This window comes from Lissotriton vulgaris, unplaced genomic scaffold, assembly GCF_964263255.1.
Source record: "Lissotriton vulgaris unplaced genomic scaffold, aLisVul1.2 SCAFFOLD_301, whole genome shotgun sequence".
Taxonomy (NCBI): Eukaryota; Metazoa; Chordata; class Amphibia; order Caudata; family Salamandridae; genus Lissotriton; species Lissotriton vulgaris.
In genome coordinates this window covers 1681872-1702780 of record NW_028244321.1, presented here as the reverse complement: position 1 = coordinate 1702780, position 20909 = coordinate 1681872, and the positions used below count along the sequence as shown (strand labels likewise).

At 48.5% G+C, this 20909-nt stretch overlaps 3 non-coding genes across 3 annotated transcripts; all 3 read right to left on the bottom strand.

Annotated features, from left to right (window-relative positions):
- Positions 1 to 7937: 7937 nt before the first annotated feature.
- Positions 7938 to 8009, bottom strand: TRNAH-GUG (transfer RNA histidin (anticodon GUG)). Its single transcript has one exon. It is a non-coding gene; the product is annotated as a tRNA-His (tRNA).
- A 1288-nt stretch (positions 8010 to 9297) lies between these two features.
- On the bottom strand, positions 9298 to 9379 carry TRNAS-AGA (transfer RNA serine (anticodon AGA)). Its single transcript has one exon. It is a non-coding gene; the product is annotated as a tRNA-Ser (tRNA).
- Positions 9380 to 13303: 3924 nt separating this feature from the next.
- TRNAS-AGA (transfer RNA serine (anticodon AGA)) lies at positions 13304 to 13385 on the bottom strand. The gene has a single exon. It is a non-coding gene; the product is annotated as a tRNA-Ser (tRNA).
- Positions 13386 to 20909: the final 7524 nt, after the last annotated feature.

The following is a 20909-nucleotide window of genomic DNA, read 5'->3' as shown; positions in this document are numbered from 1 at the left end:
CTTGCATGCATACTCCCATGGGTCACTCAAGTTTTTTGGACCCTATTGCACTCTGTTTTCGTGCTGCTTTTAGTATATGGCCCATATTACAGAAGTCTACCATCTTTGAGTATTTGAGGCTCCTTTGTAAGTGCTTTATATTTTTTCCTTGAAGAGCTATATAATAAAGGGGTCCGGGAAAGATTGCATTTATGGAAGATAAAAGAAGGCCCACTTGTCCCACCAAATGCTGTAGAGAAACCTGATGTTTTACTCATGTTATCCTTATCTTTTTTTTTTTTTAAATATATTTTTATTGCAGGAATTAGTAAATTGTTACATATCTGACCAGCATTATAGATCAATCAAAATCAGTGGAATACAACCCTCCGTCCCCCAGCAGGATGAACCCTTACACAGCCATTCAGCCCACAATCCAATGGTCGGGCGGCGATATCCAATGGGGACTCAACAGGGAGTCGAAGCTGGTCCGGATGATCCACTGTCCGTCATCTGCTTTTCTAAACAATCCTACAAAACCAAAAGAAAAACCCCTCCCTCAAAACACTATGCACCAAATAAACCCCTGCCCAACCCCGCCACCAGTGCACGGCAACAACCGTAATAGGATCTGTGAGAGGACCCACGAGGAAAGCAACAGACCTGTAAAGTGCAATCGCCTATCGGGACTCGGGGCGAGCTGCTTCCTCACTTTCGGAATCGCTGGGGGCGCAATAATCCCTGAGGGCCTGCACTAATGTCTCCCATTCTAGCGCTGCCTCCTGCGCCTTCTCGTTGTGTTGTCTCCTAGCTAACTGGTACCTCAGCGTGCTTTCTCCCGCCGCCCATTTCAAGAGTTCGCTGTGCCATCGGGCCCCCGTCGGACCAACCCGTGCCTTCCAGTTCCTGGTCACCTCTCGTTTAGCAAGGAGAAGCCCCAAATCAATGAATTTACTAGTAATTTTGTTTTTGGGGGTATGTGGAAACCAGTGTAGGAGTCCCACTGCCGCATCAACCGATAAGGATCTCCCCGTTAACTCCTCCAGGGTCTTCCCCACTTCCAGCCAGTAGGAGGACAATCCCGGGCAGGACCACAACATGTGGAGGAGGTCTGCATCCGGCGCCTGGCATCTGGGGCAGTCCGCGGAGCCCGTGGCAAAATACTGTTGGATTTTCGCCGGGGTCAAATATGCCCTATGGAGTACGTAGTAGTGGACCAATTGAAAGCGGGCGTGGCGCGTGCCCTTCCAGGCTCGCCGCACGAGTTGGGACCAGGTCGTCTCTGGGATCTCCTTACCTATGTCTTCCTCCCAACGGGTTCTTAAGGTAGTGAGGGGGGCCAACCCCTCATTGAGCAGTCTACCGTATAGGCAAGTGACCGCCTTCACCGTACCCGCAGACATCATGACGTATTGGCACACCGGTGACGTAGGAGGTTCCTCCTTCCCGTGCTTCCAGTGCGCCTGGATCGCTCGGACCAGGGCCGAGTGCAATAGAAAGTTGCCGCGAGGAACCTCGAAGCGATCAATGAGCTCCTGAAAGGGCAAAAGCGCCCCGTCCTCGTAGAGGTCACCCACCAATTGTAGGCCCGCGTCCTCCCAGTCCGCTAATCGTGACCAATCACCGCCATGAGGCAGGGCCGTCAGCATACCCAAAGGTATTTCGGGTGCATACGGTGTTCGCAACTGGCCCCGGGCGTGGACTCGGTTCCAACACAGGCGAATGGTCTTCTCCTCAAGCGTCAAGTCCTGCAAGGCCAAACGCTGTTGCAGCGCTATGAAGGAGAGAACATGCCTGGCTATCCCCGTGCCTCTTCTGTCCTCCGGGCCTCGGAATTCCCTGGCGACCTCCTGGGTGAGGGTCTGTAGCTGCGCCGCCAAGTAGTACTTTTCAAAGTCTGGCACCGCAAGCCCACCCTCAGCTTTCGGCCTCATCAGGGTCTTGAGGGCCACTCTTCGGCGGCCCGAACCCCAGAGGAATCCGACCACCATTGACCGTAACAGTTGAAATGTGGCCGTTGGGACCCAGATTGGTAGCGCCCGGAAATAATACAGCAACCGGGGGAGCGCCACCATTTTGAGCAAAGCGATCCGCCCTGCCACCGAGAGCGGTAGAGCAGCCCAGAAGTCCATGCTACCCCGCAGCGCTCGAGTGCTGTGAGCTATGTTCCCATCCAGGAGATCAGATGGTTCATGGTAGACGTACACCCCCAGGTACTTAAAGCAGTCAGGTTCCCACCTAATCTCTCTACTGATATCAGGGCTAGGTGTGCCCTTGCGAACCGGGAAAAGACAGGTCTTAGCCCAATTCACCCGAAGGCCCGAGACCTCCCCAAACGCCCTGAGCGCCGTCGCAGCTCCATTCAGGGCAGCAACCGGGTCCTCAAGGAAGAGCAACAGGTCATCGGCGTACAGCGAGATGTAGTGTGGGCCCGAAGGTGTCCACAAGCCATTATAATGGACTCCCGATCGGAGTAGCAGCGCCAGTGGCTCCACCGCTAACGCAAAGAGAAGCAGGGATAATGAACAACCCTGTCTCGTGCCTCTCTCCACCGGGTATTGTGAGGAGATCAGCGGGCCTGCCCGAACCCTGGCCGATGCCGAGGCATATAGGACCGTGGTCCATCTGACGAAACCCTCGCCGAGGCCGAATCGCAGTAACACAGTGCGCAGGTAGTCCCATTCCAGGCTGTCAAAAGCCTTCTCCAAATCTACCGATAGGACCACCGGGCATGGGGCGTCCACGAGCGGTTCTCCCAGCAAGCGGAACAACCTACGGATGTTCATGGTCGTGTTTCGTCTGGGGATGAATCCAGCCTGGTCCTCATGTACCAGGGAGCTCATGTGACCTAGCAACCTCGAAGGCAAGATGCTGCTCAGTATTTTATAATCGACCGTCAGCATTGATAAAGGACGGTAGGACGCCGGATCGGACGAGTCCCTTCCCGGCTTGAGGAGGGGAACCACTAAGGCCTCGCACATTGAGCCGGGGAGCCGACCAAGCCGCTTCGCCTCTCTATACACTATCAGCAACCTTGGTGCTAAGAGATCAGCATAAGCTGCATAAAATTCAACAGGAAGGCCGTCCAGGCCCGGGGTCTTATTCCTTGCCATCTTTTGAATGGCGCTGCGAATCTCCCCCAGTTCTATGTCGGACCCCAGGGCTTTCGCTACGTCAGGCTCCACTGTTGGGAGCTCCAGGGGTCGCAGATAATCATCGAGCAGGTCAGGGTCTCTGGCAGAACGACTGCGGTACAAACGTTCGTAGTAGTGCAGGTAACAGCTCAGAATCTCAGGCTGAGTGTGTACTTCGGTCCCGTCCGCTGTGCGCATGGACGTCGTCAGAGAGGTCTGGCGCGTAGGGTTAGCTAGCCATGCCAGCAATGCGCTCGATCTATCCCCCTCTGCGAGGGACCTAACAGTATAGGCCTTGTAGTCGAAACAGCACAGCCGTTCGACCTCCGCCGCTACCGCCTCCTTCGCCTCCGCCGTGCGTTCCTGGAGTTCAGGGCGCCCGGGGCGGCGGAGTTCCAACTCACGGAGTTTCCGATCAGCTGTATCTAAGTCGTCAAGGATAACTCGCCTCATGCCTACCTTTTTGGAGATGCAGTAACCCCTTACCACCACCTTAAAAGCGTCCCATTCCAGCGCCCTCGAACTCGCAGTGCCCCCGTTGGACGCGAAGTATTCCGAGATCTTATCTCCTAGGTCCGCTTTGAATACACTGTCTTCTAGGATTTCGGGACGCAACTTCCAGGTGGGCACTGCAGGCACCCCAGGAAACCAGCGAAGGTCCAGCAGGAGAGGGTTATGATCTGAGATGGTCCTGGTCAAATATTCAGACCGGACCGCCGCTGAAACCAATTCAGTCGAGCCAAGAAATCCGTCCAGTCGGACGTGTAACTCGTGCAGGCCTGAGAAGTAGGAATAGTCTCTAGTGTCGGGGTGTTGCGCCCTCCAGATATCCGTCAGACCCCAGTGTGTCTGCCAGTCCCTACGACCTTTAGCCACACGGCGAACCGGAGAGTCAGGGAGGGGGGGATGTGAGCGGTCATTCTCCACATCTACTACTGAATTGAAATCCCCACCGATCAGGAGGGGCCCGGACAAGAAGTGGGCCAACGAGCCCGATAACCTGGAAAGGAAGGCAAGCTGGTCCACATTGGGTGCGTAAACACAGCAAACGTTTAGGTCCCTCCCCCCCAGAGTGCCCGAAATGGCCACGTAGTGCCCCTCCGGATCCACCACTGATTTCGTGACCTGGAAGGGAACCCCAGCTCTGATCCAAATTAGCGCCCCCCTAGCATACGCGGAGTACGAAGTGCAAAAGACCTGCCCTCTCCACCTACGCTGTAGCGCCGCCCCTTCCGCCTTGTTCAGATGGGTCTCCTGCAGCAGCGCTATTTGTACCCCTCTACGCACTAAATAAGCGTGGACTTTGTGACGCCTAGACATGGTGTGAAGCCCCCGCACGTTCCAAGTAATACATTTCACATTAGCAACATCAGCCATTGTCCCACATTGTTCGTGCAAAGTCTCCCCATCGGGGTCCCAACAAAGAAAGAGCAACAATCGACCCAGCACTGATGGCGGCCATTTTCCCCAACCAAAACTCAACAACCCCGATTCGACCCAAACCCCTGCCCACCCTCCCCAGAACAGGACCCAAATAACACCATCTAGTTCCCATCCAAACCATACCCCCAGAAAACCCCCTATCCCCGACTAATCCTGCGGTCGCCACCGTAGGAAGGCCTTAAGGGCCAGGTGCGGGCTGGGCGTTGGCAGTGGGACCTCGATGCTCGGGCTACCAGGACTAAAGCAAGCCCAAAACAGTAAAAGAAACCCTCAGGGCACGAGCATGGCACCCCACCCCCACTTCCCCGGGATTCATGATCAATCACCGGCCCCCGCCACCCCCGCTGCGGGCCCCCACCCAAATGGATGCAGCTCACCCCGTCAACCCTGTCCATCCAGAAGGTCCTCAACCGATTTCGGTGTGATCACCGGCCTGTGGACGCTATCGGTCACCGATTCCTCCGAGTCTGTTGGCACCCCCTCGTCACCAGGGTCCGCTTCCTCTTCAATGGTACCGTCCCGTGAGCCAGACAGCGCAGACAACACCTCCAACACTCCCTTCCGCTCCGTCGACGTCTCCGCAGTCGAGGGTCCACCTGACCGGCCACGGCGACTCCGAATCCTTTTGGACTGCCGTCGCTGTCCAGGCTCCACTGCTAGCTGAGATGAGGAGCCAAAGCCATCTTTTCCGGCTCTATAGAGTTCGAGCCAGTTACAGACATCCTCCGGGGAATCAAAGAATTGAGTCTTGTTATCGACAATTATGCGGAGCCTTGCAGGAAACAGGAGCGAGTATTGGATGCCCTCGCTCCGGAGCTCGCGCTTGACCGCCAGGAATGAGAACCGCCTGCGTTGGGTCTCATAGGTGTAGTCCGGGAAGATGTTCACCTGGCTGTTCGCCACCTTGAAGGGGCCATTATGTCTGGCGGCATTAAGGATGAGGTCTCTGTCCCGAAAGTGCAATAACCGTGCCACCACCGGTCGCGGGGCACGGCCCCGTTGCGGTGGCCTCGCTGGGACTCTATGTGCTCGCTCCAGGGTGTAGAAGGAGGATAGACCCTCCGGGGCCACCGTGTCTCGGAGCCAGGCTTCCAAGTAGGCCACCATGTCGCCATCTTCAATCTTCTCCGGCAGGCCCACCACTCGAATGTTGTTTCGCCTGTTACGGCCTTCCGCGTCTTCCGCTCGCTGCTCCAGGGCATCAATCCGGGATAGGGCATCCTTCATTGTCGCGGCCAGGGTTCACTGTGCTGGCTCCAAGGTTTTTATCGAGCCCTCCACTTCCTTGACCCTATCCGAGAGCTTGCCGTGATCCGCTCTAAGGAGGCCCAGACTCGTCGCCACCTGGGCAATGTCCTGCTGGAGGGCCGAGCGTGTGGTCGCGATCGCCTCCAAGACACGGTCAAATTGTTGCTGCAATGGTGCGCCACCAGAACTCTCCGGGTCTCCACGTTCCTCTTTGTCCGGGGCCTCCGAGTCTGAGGCGGCTGCGGTAGTCCCCTTGGCTCCCCTCCGTTTCCCCATGTCGCAGGAATCACACGGTGGGGAGTCAGGTAGAGGCGCCACCGAGTGCGGGCGTCGGCTATGTCTCTCCCGGTTGGTGGTCTTCGGGCCGAGGGCCGGCGATCTCCGTCTCCAGGGCCTATTGGACCTCCACAGCTTCGGGCCGCGCCACCACCACGTCGTCGGAGGGCACTGAGGAGGAGGCGGAGACAATCGGTGCCAGGTCCGGCAGGCCCGTTTGGCTGATGAGGACCTGGAGCGAGGGTCACCAACACCACCGGAGACTTTGTGGCGCCAAGGGGCCGTGCTGCCCATGGAAGTCAGTCGATCGGGGAGATGCAGCCAAGTGCGGCTCGGGGGGTCGGCACCGTGGCTAGGGCCGCCAGGCGTCCGTGGGTCGAGGTCCACTATAGTGAGGGCATCCGACCATCTAGGAGCGATCCCCGTTGCCAGAGTCCAATCAGATCGATACCCGGACCATCATATCACAGGGAGATGAAAGGGTGGAGGGTGCGCTGTAGCTAGCGATGCTCCTCCAGTCTAATGGTCCCGACCAAGGGGACAAAGAGGTCCGGGCGCCATGTTGGGGCGCACTCCGCGGATCCACAAACTTCGATTTTCCGTCGGATCAACTCATGTTCAAGTTGCGCCAGGTGCTTCGGCAGGTCCCAATCGGTTCGATCAACGGTTTGCGGGGATTAGGGTGCCCCACGGCCTCCGATTTACAGGATAATCCCGGGCTCAGTCCCGGAGCCGAGCTCTCAGGCGACCATCGCCATCGGCGTCCAAGCCACGCCCCCCCTCATGTTATCCTTAGTTCGTTTTTGTTAGACCTTGCATTCTTAAGGTGGTCCCAACCCCACCTTATTGCTTTTCACCTCCGCATTTTGCTGTATCTTTTTGTTGGCCTTAGGACTCTGATCACTTTATCGCTACTAATCAGTGCTGAAGTGCACGTGCTTCTTCCCTAATCATGTGTATAATTGGAGTATACCTGACTGACAGATTTAATTTACTTGAAAGCCCCTTGTAGAGTGGTATACCATATACCCAGGGACTGATTGTGCCGCCCAAAGAAATAGCATTTCAAACCTGTCTGAAGCCTGCTACTGCAGTGCCTGTGCTGCAGTGTACTGCCACTTCGACTTGGCATTTAAAACTACTTGCCAAGCCTTAAACTCCAATTTTATTACATATCAGTAACCCCTAAGGTAGGCCCTAGGTAGTCCTAGGGGCATCATGCTATGTAAGTAAAAGGTAAGACATGTACTGTGGTAGTTTGTATGTCCTAGTAGTATCAAACAGTCTATTACATTTTTCACTACTGTGAGGTCTGCCCCTCTCATTGGTTAGCATTGGGTATTCCCTTATACTTTTTGGGGGGTAATTCCATATCAGAGAGGAGAAGCTTTATTTATTTATTGATAAATCCTATCTACTGGTGAGGTTGGATTTAATCTTACTATTTTATAAATGCCATTTTTAGAGAGTGAGCATTTCTCTGCACTTACTGCTCTATTTGCATGAAAACCTGTCTTCAATTGACGTCTGGATTGGGCTGTGAGACAGCTACATATGTGCATTCCCTGTAGACAGCCACAACACAGGTCACTCAACTGCAACTGCATTCATCTGCATTCTGATTGGCCTGGGGGAGAGCTCTGCTCCCCTTACCGCAAATATGTTCAAGAACGATAATTTATGTCAGTAAGTACAGTATACCTACATCTTATAATCATGTGTGTTTAAATAATTTGTTGTTAGATCGTTTAAATATTGAAAAGGATCTGTTTTTAATAGACATTTTACATAAACAACTGGTACATTTGGGAATTCTGTAAAGGAAAAACCCAACTGCCGTGACATTGCCAACCACAATGCCGTGACTCGGATTCGAACCGAGGTTGCTGCGGCCACAACGCAGAGTACTAACCACTATACGATCACGGCGAGCTACTTGGGCTCAATAACGTACAGTGACATGAAGAAATTATAATTCGGAACACTCAGGGCTACTCCTGTGATAGGCTGAATGTGTTCATTGCTTCCTCATTCCTTATACAAAGGCTTTATCTCCTCAGTGGTTGATAGGCTGAAACCGTTTCCTGGCCGCCTGCTTGTGAACTGGCAGGAGTCAAAGATCACACATACACTGGTGGGCCCGTGATGGGACACCAATGCAGAGAAACACACCTGGCGCAGATATTCTATTCTGTTTATTAGACCTGCATCTCCCCTGTACCTCCTCAAGCCATCTGTATGTGAAGCAAGAAAGAGTTAAGGAACGGTCCATCTACACTTTTATTGGGAGGATGCTGCCGTGAGCTCCTCCCAGCTAATCACACAAACAGCAGTAAAGCAAGATAACTACACAGTTAGGGGGGACTGCATGGTTAGGTTTTTGAGGAATTATTGAAACTGACCTCAGTGACCCATAATCAGAGCTGTGGCTAATGACAGCATGCCTAATTATGATGAAGCAAGCACCATGGCTCGTAGGGGCCCCGCAACACACTTTTCTTAGCTCATTGAATTAAAGTATAAACTCCTGCCATGTGTGAGTGGTAAAGGCTTGTTAATTTTGTTGCTTTTCAAATTCACGTCTGACAACAAGACGAAGGAACATTGGGGCATCAGACGCTTTGGAAAGTAGCCACCAACCGCAGAGAAAGAGAGAAAGAGGGAAAAGACAGTATGAGGTGTGGAGAAAACAGAAGCAGGTACAAGGAGCTCAAATGAGATTAATGGCGCATAAATAGAGCACGTAAAGGAACAGTTCAAATCTAAGAAAAGGGAAAGAAAAGACTAGGAAAAAACACAGAAAGAGCTTGTAGATGAAATTCTCTTCCAGGGACAGCAGGTTAAGAGAAATTACACAGGGAGCAGTTAAGCTTGTAACACGGGGGAGAATAGAAAAGAAAATGCAGTTTTATGAAGTGTGTTTGCCTACTCCAGCTAGCACTTTTATTTTATTTCTCTATTTGCTTCTTTTATTGGTAAAGTAAGTTTCAAGTGCATGCACAGGTATGACCGAGAGAGCCAGGGTATAATAATTTGAAGCGTTTGCACCAGCGCTAATGAAGGACGAGAGTTATAGCAAAGATATGAAAGGGGGAGCGATAATAAATATGTGATATGGCAATAGTGACACCAAAATAAGCCACCTATTTATAAAACTGACATGGAAGAAATACTAAAGGTTAACTTCTGAAATTGTAGCCGATGTTAAAAAGATTCTAGTTGTCGGCAGGATTCGAACCTGCGCGGGGAGACCCCAATGGATTTCTAGTCCATCGCCTTAACCACTCGGCCACAACAACTCCTGTAAGGCGTGTGCACATAATCTGTATGCAAGTTTTCAAGGTGTCCCACAGCACATTCCTGATATTCTGCAATGCACTTTTTAAAAATAATGTATTTTTCAGCAGGCACATTCTCTCCTAAAAACAAAAATTGCATGCGTATATCTCTAGTTTGGAATACCATAGGCTTGCATGCATACTCCCATGGGTCACTCAAGTATTTTGGACCCTATTGCACTCTGTTTTCCTGCTGCTTTTAGTATATGGTCCATATTACAGAAGTCTACCATCTTTGAGTATTTGAGGCTCCTTTGTAAGTGCTTTATATTTTTTCCTTGAAGAGCTATATAATAAAGGGGTCCGGGAAAGATTGCATTTATGGAAGATAAAAGAAGGCCCACTTGTCTCACCAAATGCTGTAGAGAAACCTGATGTTTTACTCATGTTATCCTTAGTTCGTTTTTGTTAGACCTTGCATTCTTAAGGTGGTCCCAACCCCACCTTATTGCTTTTCACCTCCGCATTTTGCTGTATCTTTTTGTTGGCCTTAGGACTCTGATCACTTTATCGCTACTAATCAGTGCTGAAGTGCACGTGCTTCTTCCTTAATCATGTGTATAATTGGAGTATACCTGACTGACAGATTTAATTTACTTGAAAGCCCCTTGTAAAGTGGTATACCATATACCCAGGGACTGATTGTGCCGCCCAAAGAAATAGCATTTCAAACCTGTCTCAAGCCTGCTACTGCAGTGCCTGTGCTGCAGTGTACTGCCACTTCGACTTGGCATTTAAAACTACTTGCCAAGCCTTAAACTCCAATTTTATTACATATCAGTAACCCCTAAGGTAGGCCCTAAGTAGTCCTAGGGGCATCATGCTATGTAAGTAAAAGGTAAGACATGTACTGTGGTAGTTTGTATGTCCTAGTAGTATCAAACAGTCTATTACATTTTTCACTACTGTGAGGTCTGCCCCTCTCATTGGTTAGCATTGGGTATTCCCTTATACTTTTTGGGGGGTAATTCCATATCAGAGAGGAGAAGCTTTATTTATTTATTGATAAATCCTATCTACTGGTGAGGTTGGATTTAATCTTACTATTGTATAAATGCCAATTTTAGAGAGTGAGCATTTCTCTGCACTTACTGCTCTATTTGCATGAAAACCTGTCTTCAAATGACGTCTGGATTGGGCTGCGAGACAGCTACATATGTGCATTCCCTGTAGACAGCCACAACACAGGTCACTCAACTGCAACTGCATTCATCTGCATTCTGATTGGCCTGGGGGAGAGCTCCGCTCTTCTTACCGCAAATATGTTCAAGAACGATAATTTATGTCAGTAAGTACAGTATACCTACATCTTATAATCATGTGTGTTTAAATAATTTGTCGTTAGATCGTTTAAATATTGAAAAGGATCTGTTTTTAATAGACATTTTACAAAAACAACTGGTACATTTGGGAATTCTGTAAAGGAAAAACCCAACTGCCGTGACATTGCCAACCACAATGCCGTGACTCAGATTCGAACAGAGGTTGCTGCGGCCACAACGCAGAGTACTAACCACTATACGATCACGGCGAGCTACTTGGGCTCAATAACGTACAGTGACATGAAGAAATTATAATTCGGAACACTCAGGGCTACTCCTGTGATAGGCTGAATGTGTTCATTGCTTCCTCATTCCTTATACAAAGGCTTTATCTCCTCAGTGGTTGATAGGCTGAAACCGTTTCCTGGCCGCCTGCTTGTGAACTGGCAGGAGTCAAAGATCACACATACACTGGTGGGCCTGTGATGGGACACCAATGCAGAGAAACACACCTGGCGCAGATATTCTATTCTGTTTATTAGACCTGCATCTCCCCTGTACCTCCTCAAGCCATCTGTATGTGAAGCAAGAAAGAGTTAAGGAACGGTCCATCTACACTTTTATTGGGAGGATGCTGCCGTGAGCTCCTCCCAGCTAATCACACAAACAGCAGTAAAGCAAGATAACTACACAGTTAGGGGGGACTGCATGGTTAGGTTTTTGAGGAATTATTGAAACTGACCTCAGTGACCCATAATCAGAGCTGTGGCTAATGACAGCATGCCTAATTATGATGAAGCAAGCACCATGGCTCGTAGGGGCCCCGCAACACACTTTTCTTAGCTCATTGAATTAAAGTATAAACTCCTGCCATGTGTGAGTGGTAAAGGCTTGTTAATTTTGTTGCTTTTCAAATTCACGTCTGACAACAAGACGAAGGAACATTGGGGCATCAGACGCTTTGGAAAGTAGCCACCAACCGCAGAGAAAGAGAGAAAGAGGGAAAAGACAGTATGAGGTGTGGAGAAAACAGAAGCAGGTACAAGGAGCTCAAATGAGATTAATGGCGCATAAATAGAGCACATAAAGGAACAGTTCAAATCTAAGAAAAGGGAAAGAAAAGACTAGGAAAAAACACAGAAAGAGCTTGTAGATGAAGTTCTCTTCCAGGGACAGCAGGTTAAGAGAAATTACACAGGGAGCAGTTAAGCTTGTAACACGGGGGAGAATAGAAAAGAAAATGCAGTTTTATGAAGTGTGTTTGCCTACTCCAGCTAGCACTTTTATTTTATTTCTCTATTTGCTTCTTTTATTGGTAAAGTAAGTTTCAAGTGCATGCACAGGTATGACCAAGAGAGCCAGGGTATAATAATTTGAAGCGTTTGCACCAGCGCTAATGAAGGACGAGAGTTATAGCAAAGATATGAAAGGGGGAGCGATAATAAATATGTGATATGGCAATAGTGACACCAAAATAAGCCACCTATTTATAAAGCTGACATGGAAGATGTTGGACAGGCCACATGAAGGGCTTGCTCCCTCCCCGCATGAAAAGGCCCGAGCCCGGTCCTCCAGGTGTTACACACAGAAACCACCCGCTCCCCGTCTCATATGGGACCCCTGCCCCCGGACATTTCTACATCATGGACCCGAATCACTACCAGCCCCCTCGGCCGGCCTGGGCGCCATCTTGGACACTGCACCACGAGGCCGCGTGGCCTCCGATCGACCCTAACCCTGGGCCTGGCCAGGCCCCGACATCCCGGCACCACCATCCACCCAGGAGGTGAGCGGACTACTTGGCAGGTCAATGGGAGAAAGAAGTGTCGATGGCTCTCCCCCGCCAGGTGCCGATCGCCCCCAGCTCCCCCAGGTGCTGGCTCCACCCCCCTGCTGGGTGTCTGTACTCCCACATCCCGGACCTCCCGACCTCCAAGTGCGAGGGTCCGGACATCAAAGGGCGCCAGACCTATAACTGGAGCAGCTCCAGAGCAGGAGGGCAGTTGTATCCTGGAGTCGAGAGACGCAGTGAAGAACTCATCCTTGACGGACTACTGGCGCTGCCGTAGCCCTGCCTTGCGAACTTCTGTCTTGCCTGCTGGCGGTGCCGCAACCTTCTGAAGCCTTCATCCTCGTCGGGACCTGCTGGCGTGGCCGCGGACCGTTTGTAACTACCACCTGCATCGGGACCTGCTGGCTACGCCGCGGACCGTCGCTATCATCGATCATCTCGGGACCTGCTGGCTCCGCCGCGGCCCGATCATCTAGAACGCCGAGCTCGAGGATTGTGAGCTATCCATCTTATCATCACCGCTACCAGATTGGTAACAAGACTGTCCCGCTACCCCTTTACCCCGAACCAAGAGACTAGAATCGAGGGGACCCCTGAGTACAGACCTCCTTGTACCATTCCACCGTACTTAAGATTACTTATAAAGAACGTTAAACCGTATCTCTGTGTGGTGTACATCTGTGGGGGGGAAGTTACTCGTCTGTACGATCGCTGGAGACGGCTCTCCCCGGAGAACTCTCCCCTTGTCCTCGGCCGACCCTCCCGGTCCGTCTAACATAAGAAATACTAAAGGTTATCTTCTGAAATTGTAGCCAATGTTAAAAAGATTCTCGTTGTCGGCAGGATTCGAACCTGCGCGGGGAGACCCCAATGGATTTCTAATCCATCGCCTTAACCACTCGGCCACAACAACTGACTGTAAGGCGTGTGCACATAAGCTGTATGCAAGTTTTCAAGGTGTCCCACAGCAAATTCCTGATATTCTGCAATGCACTTTTTAAAAATAATGTATTTTTCAGCAGGCACATTCTCTCCTAAAAACAAAAATTGCATGTGTATATCTCTAGTTTGGAATACCATAGGCTTGCATGCATACTCCCATGGGTCACTCAAGTTTTTTGGACCCTATTGCACTCTATTTTCGTGCTGCTTTTAGTATATGGCCCATATTACAGAAGTCTACCATCTTTGAGTATTTGAGGCTCCTTTGTAAGTGCTTTATATTTTTTCCTTGAAGAGCTATATAATAAAGGGGTCCGGGAAAGATTGCATTTATGGAAGATAAAAGAAGGCCCACTTGTCTCACCAAATGCTGTAGAGAAACCTGATGTTTTACTCATGTTATCCTTAGTTCGTTTTTGTTAGACCTTGCATTCTTAAGGTGGTCCCAACCCCACCTTATTGCTTTTCACCTCCGCATTTTGCAGTATCTTTTTGTTGGCCTTAGGACTCTGATCACTTTATCACTACTAATCAGTGCTGAAGTGCACGTGCTTCTTCCCTAATCATGTGTATAATTGGAGTATACCTGACTGACAGATTTAATTTACTTGAAAGCCCCTTGTAAAGTGGTATACCATATACCCAGGGACTGATTGTGCCGCCCAAAGAAATAGCATTTCAAACCTGTCTCAAGCCTGCTACTGCAGTGCCTGTGCTGCAGTGTACTGCCACTTCGACTTGGCATTTAAAACTACTTGCCAAGCCTTACACTCCAATTTTATTACATATCAGTAACCCCTAAGGTAGGCCCTAGGTAGTCCTAGGGGCATCATGCTATGTAAGTAAAAGGTAAGACATGTTCTGTGGTAGTTTGTAAATCCTAGTAGTATCAAACAGTCTATTACATTTTTCACTACTGTGAGGTCTGCCCCTCTCATAGGTTAGCATTGGGTATTCCCTTATACTTTTTGGGGGGTAATTACATATCAGGGAGGAGAAGCTTTATTTATTTATTGATAAATCCTATCTACTGGTGAGGTTGTATTTAATCTTACTATTGTATAAATGCAATTTTTAGAGAGTGAGCATTTCTCTGCACTTACTGCTCTATTTGCATGAAAACCTGTCTTCAATTGACGTCTGGATTGGGCTGCGAGACAGCTACATATGTGCATTCCCTGTAGACAGCCACAACACAGGTCACTCAACTGCAACTGCATTCATCTGCATTCTGATTGGCCTGGGGGAGAGCCCCGCTCCCCTTACCGCAAATATGTTCAAGAACGATAATTTATGTCAGTAAGTACAGTATACCTACATCTTATAATCATGTGTGTTTAAATAATTTGTCGTTAGATCGTTTAAATATTGAAAAGGATCTGTTTTTAATAGACATTTTACAAAAACAACTGTTACATTTGGGAATTCTGTAAAGGAAAAACCCAACCACCGTGACATTGCCAACCACAATGCCGTGACTCAGATTCGAACCGAGGTTGCTGCGGCCACAACGCAGAGTACTAACCACTATACGATCACGGCGAGCTACTTGGGCTCAATAACATACAGTGACAAGAAGAAATTATAATTCGGAACACTCAGGGCTACTCCTGTGATAGGCTGAATGTGTTCATTGCTTCCTCATTCCTTATACAAAGGCTTTATCTCCTCAGTGGTTGATAGGCTGAAACCATTTCCTGGCCGCCTGCTTGTGAACTGGCAGGAGTCAAAGATCACACATACACTGGTGGGCCTGTGATGGGACACCAATGCAGAGAAACACACCTGGCGCAGATATTCTATTCTGTTTATCAGACCTGCATCTCCCCTGTACCTCCTCCAGCCATCTGTATGTGAAGCAAGAAAGAGTTAAGGAACGGTCCATCTACACTTTTATTGGGAGGATGCTGCCGTGAGCTCCTCCCAGCTAATCACACAAACAGCAGTAAAGCAAGATAACTACACAGTTAGGGGGGACTGCATGGTTAGGTTTTTGAGGAATTATTGAAACTGACCTCAGTGACCCATAATCAGAGCTGTGGCTAATGACTGCATGCCTAATTATGATGAAGCAAGCACCATGGCTCGTAGGGGCCCCACAACACACTTTTCTTAGCTCATTGAATTAAAGTATAAACTTCTGCCATGTGTAAGTGGTATAGGCTTGTTAATTTTGTTGCTTTTCAAATTCACGTCTGACAACAAGACGAAGGAACATTGGGGCATCAGACGCTTTGGAAAGTAGCCACCAACCGCAGAGAAAGAGAGAAAGAGGGAAAAGACAGTATGAGGTGTGGAGAAAACAGCAGCAGGTACAAGGAGCTCAAATTAGATTAATGGCGCATAAATAGAGCACGTAAAGGAACAGTTACAAATCTAAGAAAAGGGAAAGAAAAGACTAGGAAAAAACACAGAAAGAGCTTGTAGATGAAATTCTCTTCCAGGGACAGCAGGTTAAGAGAAATTACACAGGGAGCAGTTAAGCTTGTAACACGGGGGAGAATAGAAAAGAAAATTCAGTTTTATGAAGTGTGTTTGCCTAATCCAGCTCGCACTTTTATTTTATTTCTCTATTTGCTTCTTTTATTGGTAAAGTAAGTTTCAAGTGCATGCACAGGTATGACCGAGAGAGCCAGGGTATAATAATTTGAAGCGTTTGCACCAGCGCTAATGAAGGACGAGAGTTATAGCAAAGATATGAAAGGGGGAGCGATAATAAATATGTGATATGGCAATAGTGACACCAAAATAAGCAACCTATTTATAAAACTGACATGGAAGAAATACTAAAGGTTAACTTCTGAAATTGTAGCCAATGTTAAAAAGATTCTCGTTGTCGGCAGGATTCGAAGCTGCGCAGGAAGACCCCAATGGATTTCTAGTCCATCGCTTTAACCACTCGGCCACAACAACTGACTGTAAGGCGTGTGCACATAATCTGTATGCAAGTTTTCAAGGTGTCCCACAGCACATTCCTGATATTCTGCAATGCACTTTTTAAAAATAATGTTTTTTTCAGCAGGCACATTCTCTCCTAAAAACAAAAATTGCATGCGTATATCTCTAGTTTGGAATACCATAGGCTTGCATGCATACTCTCATGGGTCACTCAAGATTTTTGGACCCTATTGCACTCTGTTTTCATGCTGCTTTTAGTACATGGCCCATATTACAGAAGTCTACCATCTTTGAGTATTTGAGGCTCCTTTGTAAGTGCTTTATATTTTTTCCTTGAAGAGCTATATAATAAAGGGGTCCGGGAAAGATTGCATTAATGGAAGATAAAAGAAGGCCCACTTGTCTCACCAAATGCTGTAGAGAAACCTGATGTTTTACTCATGTTATCCTTAGTTCGTTTTTGTTAGACCTTGCATTCTTAAGGTGGTCCCAACCCCACCTTATTGCTTTTCACCTCCGCATTTTGCTGTATCTTTTTGTTGGCCTTAGGACTCTGATCACTTTATCGCTACTAATCAGTGCTGAAGTGCACGTGCTTCTTCCCTAATCATGTGTATAATTGGAGTATACCTGACTGACAGATTTAATTTACTTGAAAGCCCCTTGTAAAGTGGTATACCATATACCTAGGGACTGATTGTGCCGCCCGAAGAAATAGCATTTCAAACCTGTCTCAAGCCTGCTACTGCAGTGCCTGTGCTGCAGTGTACTGCCACTTCGACTTGGCATTTAAAACTACTTGCCAAGCCTTTAACTCCAATTTTATTACATATCAGTAACCCCTAAGGTAGGCCCTAGGTAGTCCTAGGGGCATCATGCTATGTAAGTAAAAAGTAAGACATGTACTGTGGTAGTTTGTATGTCCTAGTAGTATCAAACAGTCTATTACATTTTTCACTACTGTGAGGTCTGCCCCTCTCATAGGTTAGCATTGGGTATTCCCTTATACTTTTTTGGGGGTAATTCCATATCAGAGAGGAGAAGCTTTATTTATTTATTGATAAATCCTATCTACTGGTGAGGTTGGATTTAATCTTACTAGCTCCTCCCAGCTAATCACACAAACAGCAGTAAAGCAAGATAACTACACAGTTAGGGGGGACTGCATGGTTAGGTTTTTGAGGAATTATTGAAACTGACCTCAGTGACCCATAATCATAGCTGTGGCTAATGACTGCATGCCTAGTTATGATGAAGCAAGCACCATGGCTCGTAGGGGCCCCACAACACACTTTTCTTAGCTCATTGAATTAAAGTATAAACTTCTGCCATGTGTGAGTGGTAAAGGCTTGTTAATTTTGTTGCTTTTCAAATTCACGTCTGACAACAAGACAAAGGAACATTGGGGCATCAGACGCTTTGGAAAGTAGCCACCAACCGCAGAGAAAGAGAGAAAGAGGGAAAAGACAGTATGAGGTGTGGAGAAAACAGCAGCAGGTACAAGGAGCTCAAATGAGATTAATGGCGCCTAAATAGAGCACGTAAAGGAACAGTTACAAATCTAAGAAAAGGGAAAGAAAAGACTAGGAAAAAACACAGAAAGAGCTTGTAGATGAAATTCTCTTCCAGGAACAGCAGGTTACACGGGGGAGAATAGAAAAGAAAATGCAGTTTTATGAAGTGTGTTTGCCTAATCCAGCTAGCACTTTTATTTTATTACTCTATTTGCTTCTTTTATTGGTAAAGTAAGTTTCAAGTGCATGCACAGGTATGACCGAGAGAGCCAGGGTATAATAATTTGAAGCGTTTGCACCAGCGCTAATAAAGGATGAGAGTTATAGCAAAGATATGAAAGGGGGAGCGATAATAAATATGTGATATGGCAATAGTGACACCAAAATAAGCCACCTATTTATAAAACTGACATGGAAGAAATACTAAAGGTTAACTTCTGAAATTGTAGCCGATGTTAAAAAGATTCTCATTGTCGGCAGGATTCAAACCTGTGCGGGGAGACCCCAATGGATTTCTAGTCCATCGCCTTAACCACTCGGCCACAAAAACTGACTGTAATTCTTGTGCACATAATCTGTATGCAAGTTTTCAAGGTGTCCCACAGCAAATTCATGATATTCTGCAATGCACTTTTTAAAAATAATGTTTTTTTCAGCAGGCACATTCTCTCCTAAAAACAAAAATTGCATGCGTATATCTCTAGTTTGGAATACCATAGGCTTGCATGCATACTCTCATGGGTCACTCAGGTTTTTTGGACCCTGTTGCACTCTGTTTTCGTGCTGCTTTTAGTCTATGGCCCATATTACAGAAGTCTACCATCTTTGAGTATTTGAGGCTCCTATGTAAGTGCTTTATCTTTTTTCCTTGAAGAGCTATATAATAAAGGGGTCCGGGAAAGATTGCATTTATGGAAGATAAACGAAGGCCCACTTGTCTCACCAAATGCTGTAGAGAAACCTGATGTTTTACTCATGTTATCCTTAGTTCGTTTTTGTTAGACCTTTGTGAGTAGTTGGCCTGATATGTAGTGTTTCCAATTCTGGAACCACTTGGTATCAGTATTAGACAAGCTATCCTAGAGGTAGCATGGACTAAGCAGCCTTAAAGGCTTAACTTAAGAGGTCGTGTTAAGCGAGCTGTTTTACCACATACAATCCTGTAATCAAATGAAAGGACACCACACAAGTATATATTATAAAAATATATGTATTTATTTCTAAATTACTCCCCAGTACTCTTTATGAGGAAAGGGGCACAAGCGTTAAATCAAAAGCACAGTATAACATACAAAGTTGCACAATTTTGGATGAGGGCCGGTGGCCACTCAAACCATATAATAAAAAAGTGGTATAAGAGATACCAATCGAACAGTGGTTAGGCCCAGGGCCTAGAGAATCGCTGGGAGCAGTCAGGACTAGCAATACTGAAGTCGGGAGTAGCCCACGGGACTCGGGTGCAGCACGGAAAGTGCGGCTTGCACCATTGCAATGTCAATGGTGCGTAAAAGTTACACAAAGTGAGTTTAAAGATACTTCCGCTGAACCTAGGGGAACAAAACTCAAGACACAGACCCTAGAGGTGTGTACCAACGTGGGCACACCAGCGTTGCAATGTTACCTCACCCACAGGCCGTGGGTACACAGGGTCGAAGTGGCGTCGGGTTTTGACACGCAGGCTCTTGGTGCTTGGAGCTGAAGAAGCTGCAGGAGATGTGAAGCAGAAGTGTCCGGTGTGATTCAAGGGTGTATCGAAGTCGAAAAGTACCTGAAAGCAGAGGGGACAGAGTCTGGGTCACTCAGCAGTGACCAGGGTGGAACCAGGACGGAACCAGGCAATGTCGGGCGCAATCAGGTGGTTGTCGATAGGCTTCTCTCCGCTGTCACGTGGGCTCTGGGGCATCGGCGACGTCCAGGAGCAGGTCACGATCTGTCCCACGTAGGCTCTCGCCGTCAGCACCAGCACTTGGCAAAAGCAACCCACGCGGAACCGGGAGATTGCTTATCACTCGAACCAGGAGGGTCAGAGTGGGGGCTCCTTTTCACAGGAGCTGGTGCAGATCTGGATCAACCAGAAAAGCGAGTCGTATTCAAGTTTTCGTCGGCACAGGGGCCACAAGCCAGCTGGCAAGTGACCGGGCCAACGCGTCGAGCCAACACAAGCAGAAGGGCCCCACGCAGCACTCGTCGAGTGTGGAGGGGTGAGCTTGGGTGTAAGTGTAGCTCTGGGTGGGGGCTTCTCAAACCCCGGTGTACAGCTTCGAGGGTTACTCGTGGGCTGCACGGTCAGCGTCTCGTGGCCTTTTCAAGATGGCGTGCCCCACAATTCCGGTCGCCTCCACTGGTCTCAGCTCTGCAGGGACTGTGGATCGGGCTGGGAGAAGGCAGGCAAGCTTGATCTCGTCGATCTCTGTCGCTCAAGTTCCGGCGGGAACTGCAACAAAGCAAGGGTCGAGGGCTGGATGGTGCCTGTTTGCACAGGGTGGTCACTCCTTGACCACAAGGGAGATTCTTCCGTCTTCTATGATGAATAGAATGTCGAAGGGTCCAGAATTCGTTTCTTATGTTTCTTCAGGATGATCTGAGTTGCATTGGCACTGCTCCCACTCTTATTCGAATCTGGTGGGCTGGACATCCTGCTAGGTCCCCTCCTATGAGTGGGACCCAGGAAGGGGGTGGTTACACCCCTTTGCTTTGATCCAGGCCGCGCTGGGACTGGGGCTGGGAGGCCCCAGAACCGGTTTGGCCGGATTATGCAAGGGGCAGCCTTGTGCTCCCCAGGCAGTGTCTGGTTTCTTTGAAACCTCCCTACTACAATCCACTATCTCCTGTCTGGGGTGGTTTAACACCGCCCTGCGACAGGAAACCCTTTGTCCAGGCCACCATATGCTGAGTTTCGGTCAGCAGCAGGAGGCCAGACCCGTGTCTGTGGCAGAGGCATCCATTTTGTGGATCTGAGGCTCATTTTAAATCAACTGCGTTTCAGTAAAGTAACATGTCTTATCCCTCTAGAAGGGTGGAATGCTACCCCCGTCACCAGAACTGGCGAGGGGGTAGTATTCCAATTCGTATGACACCTTACA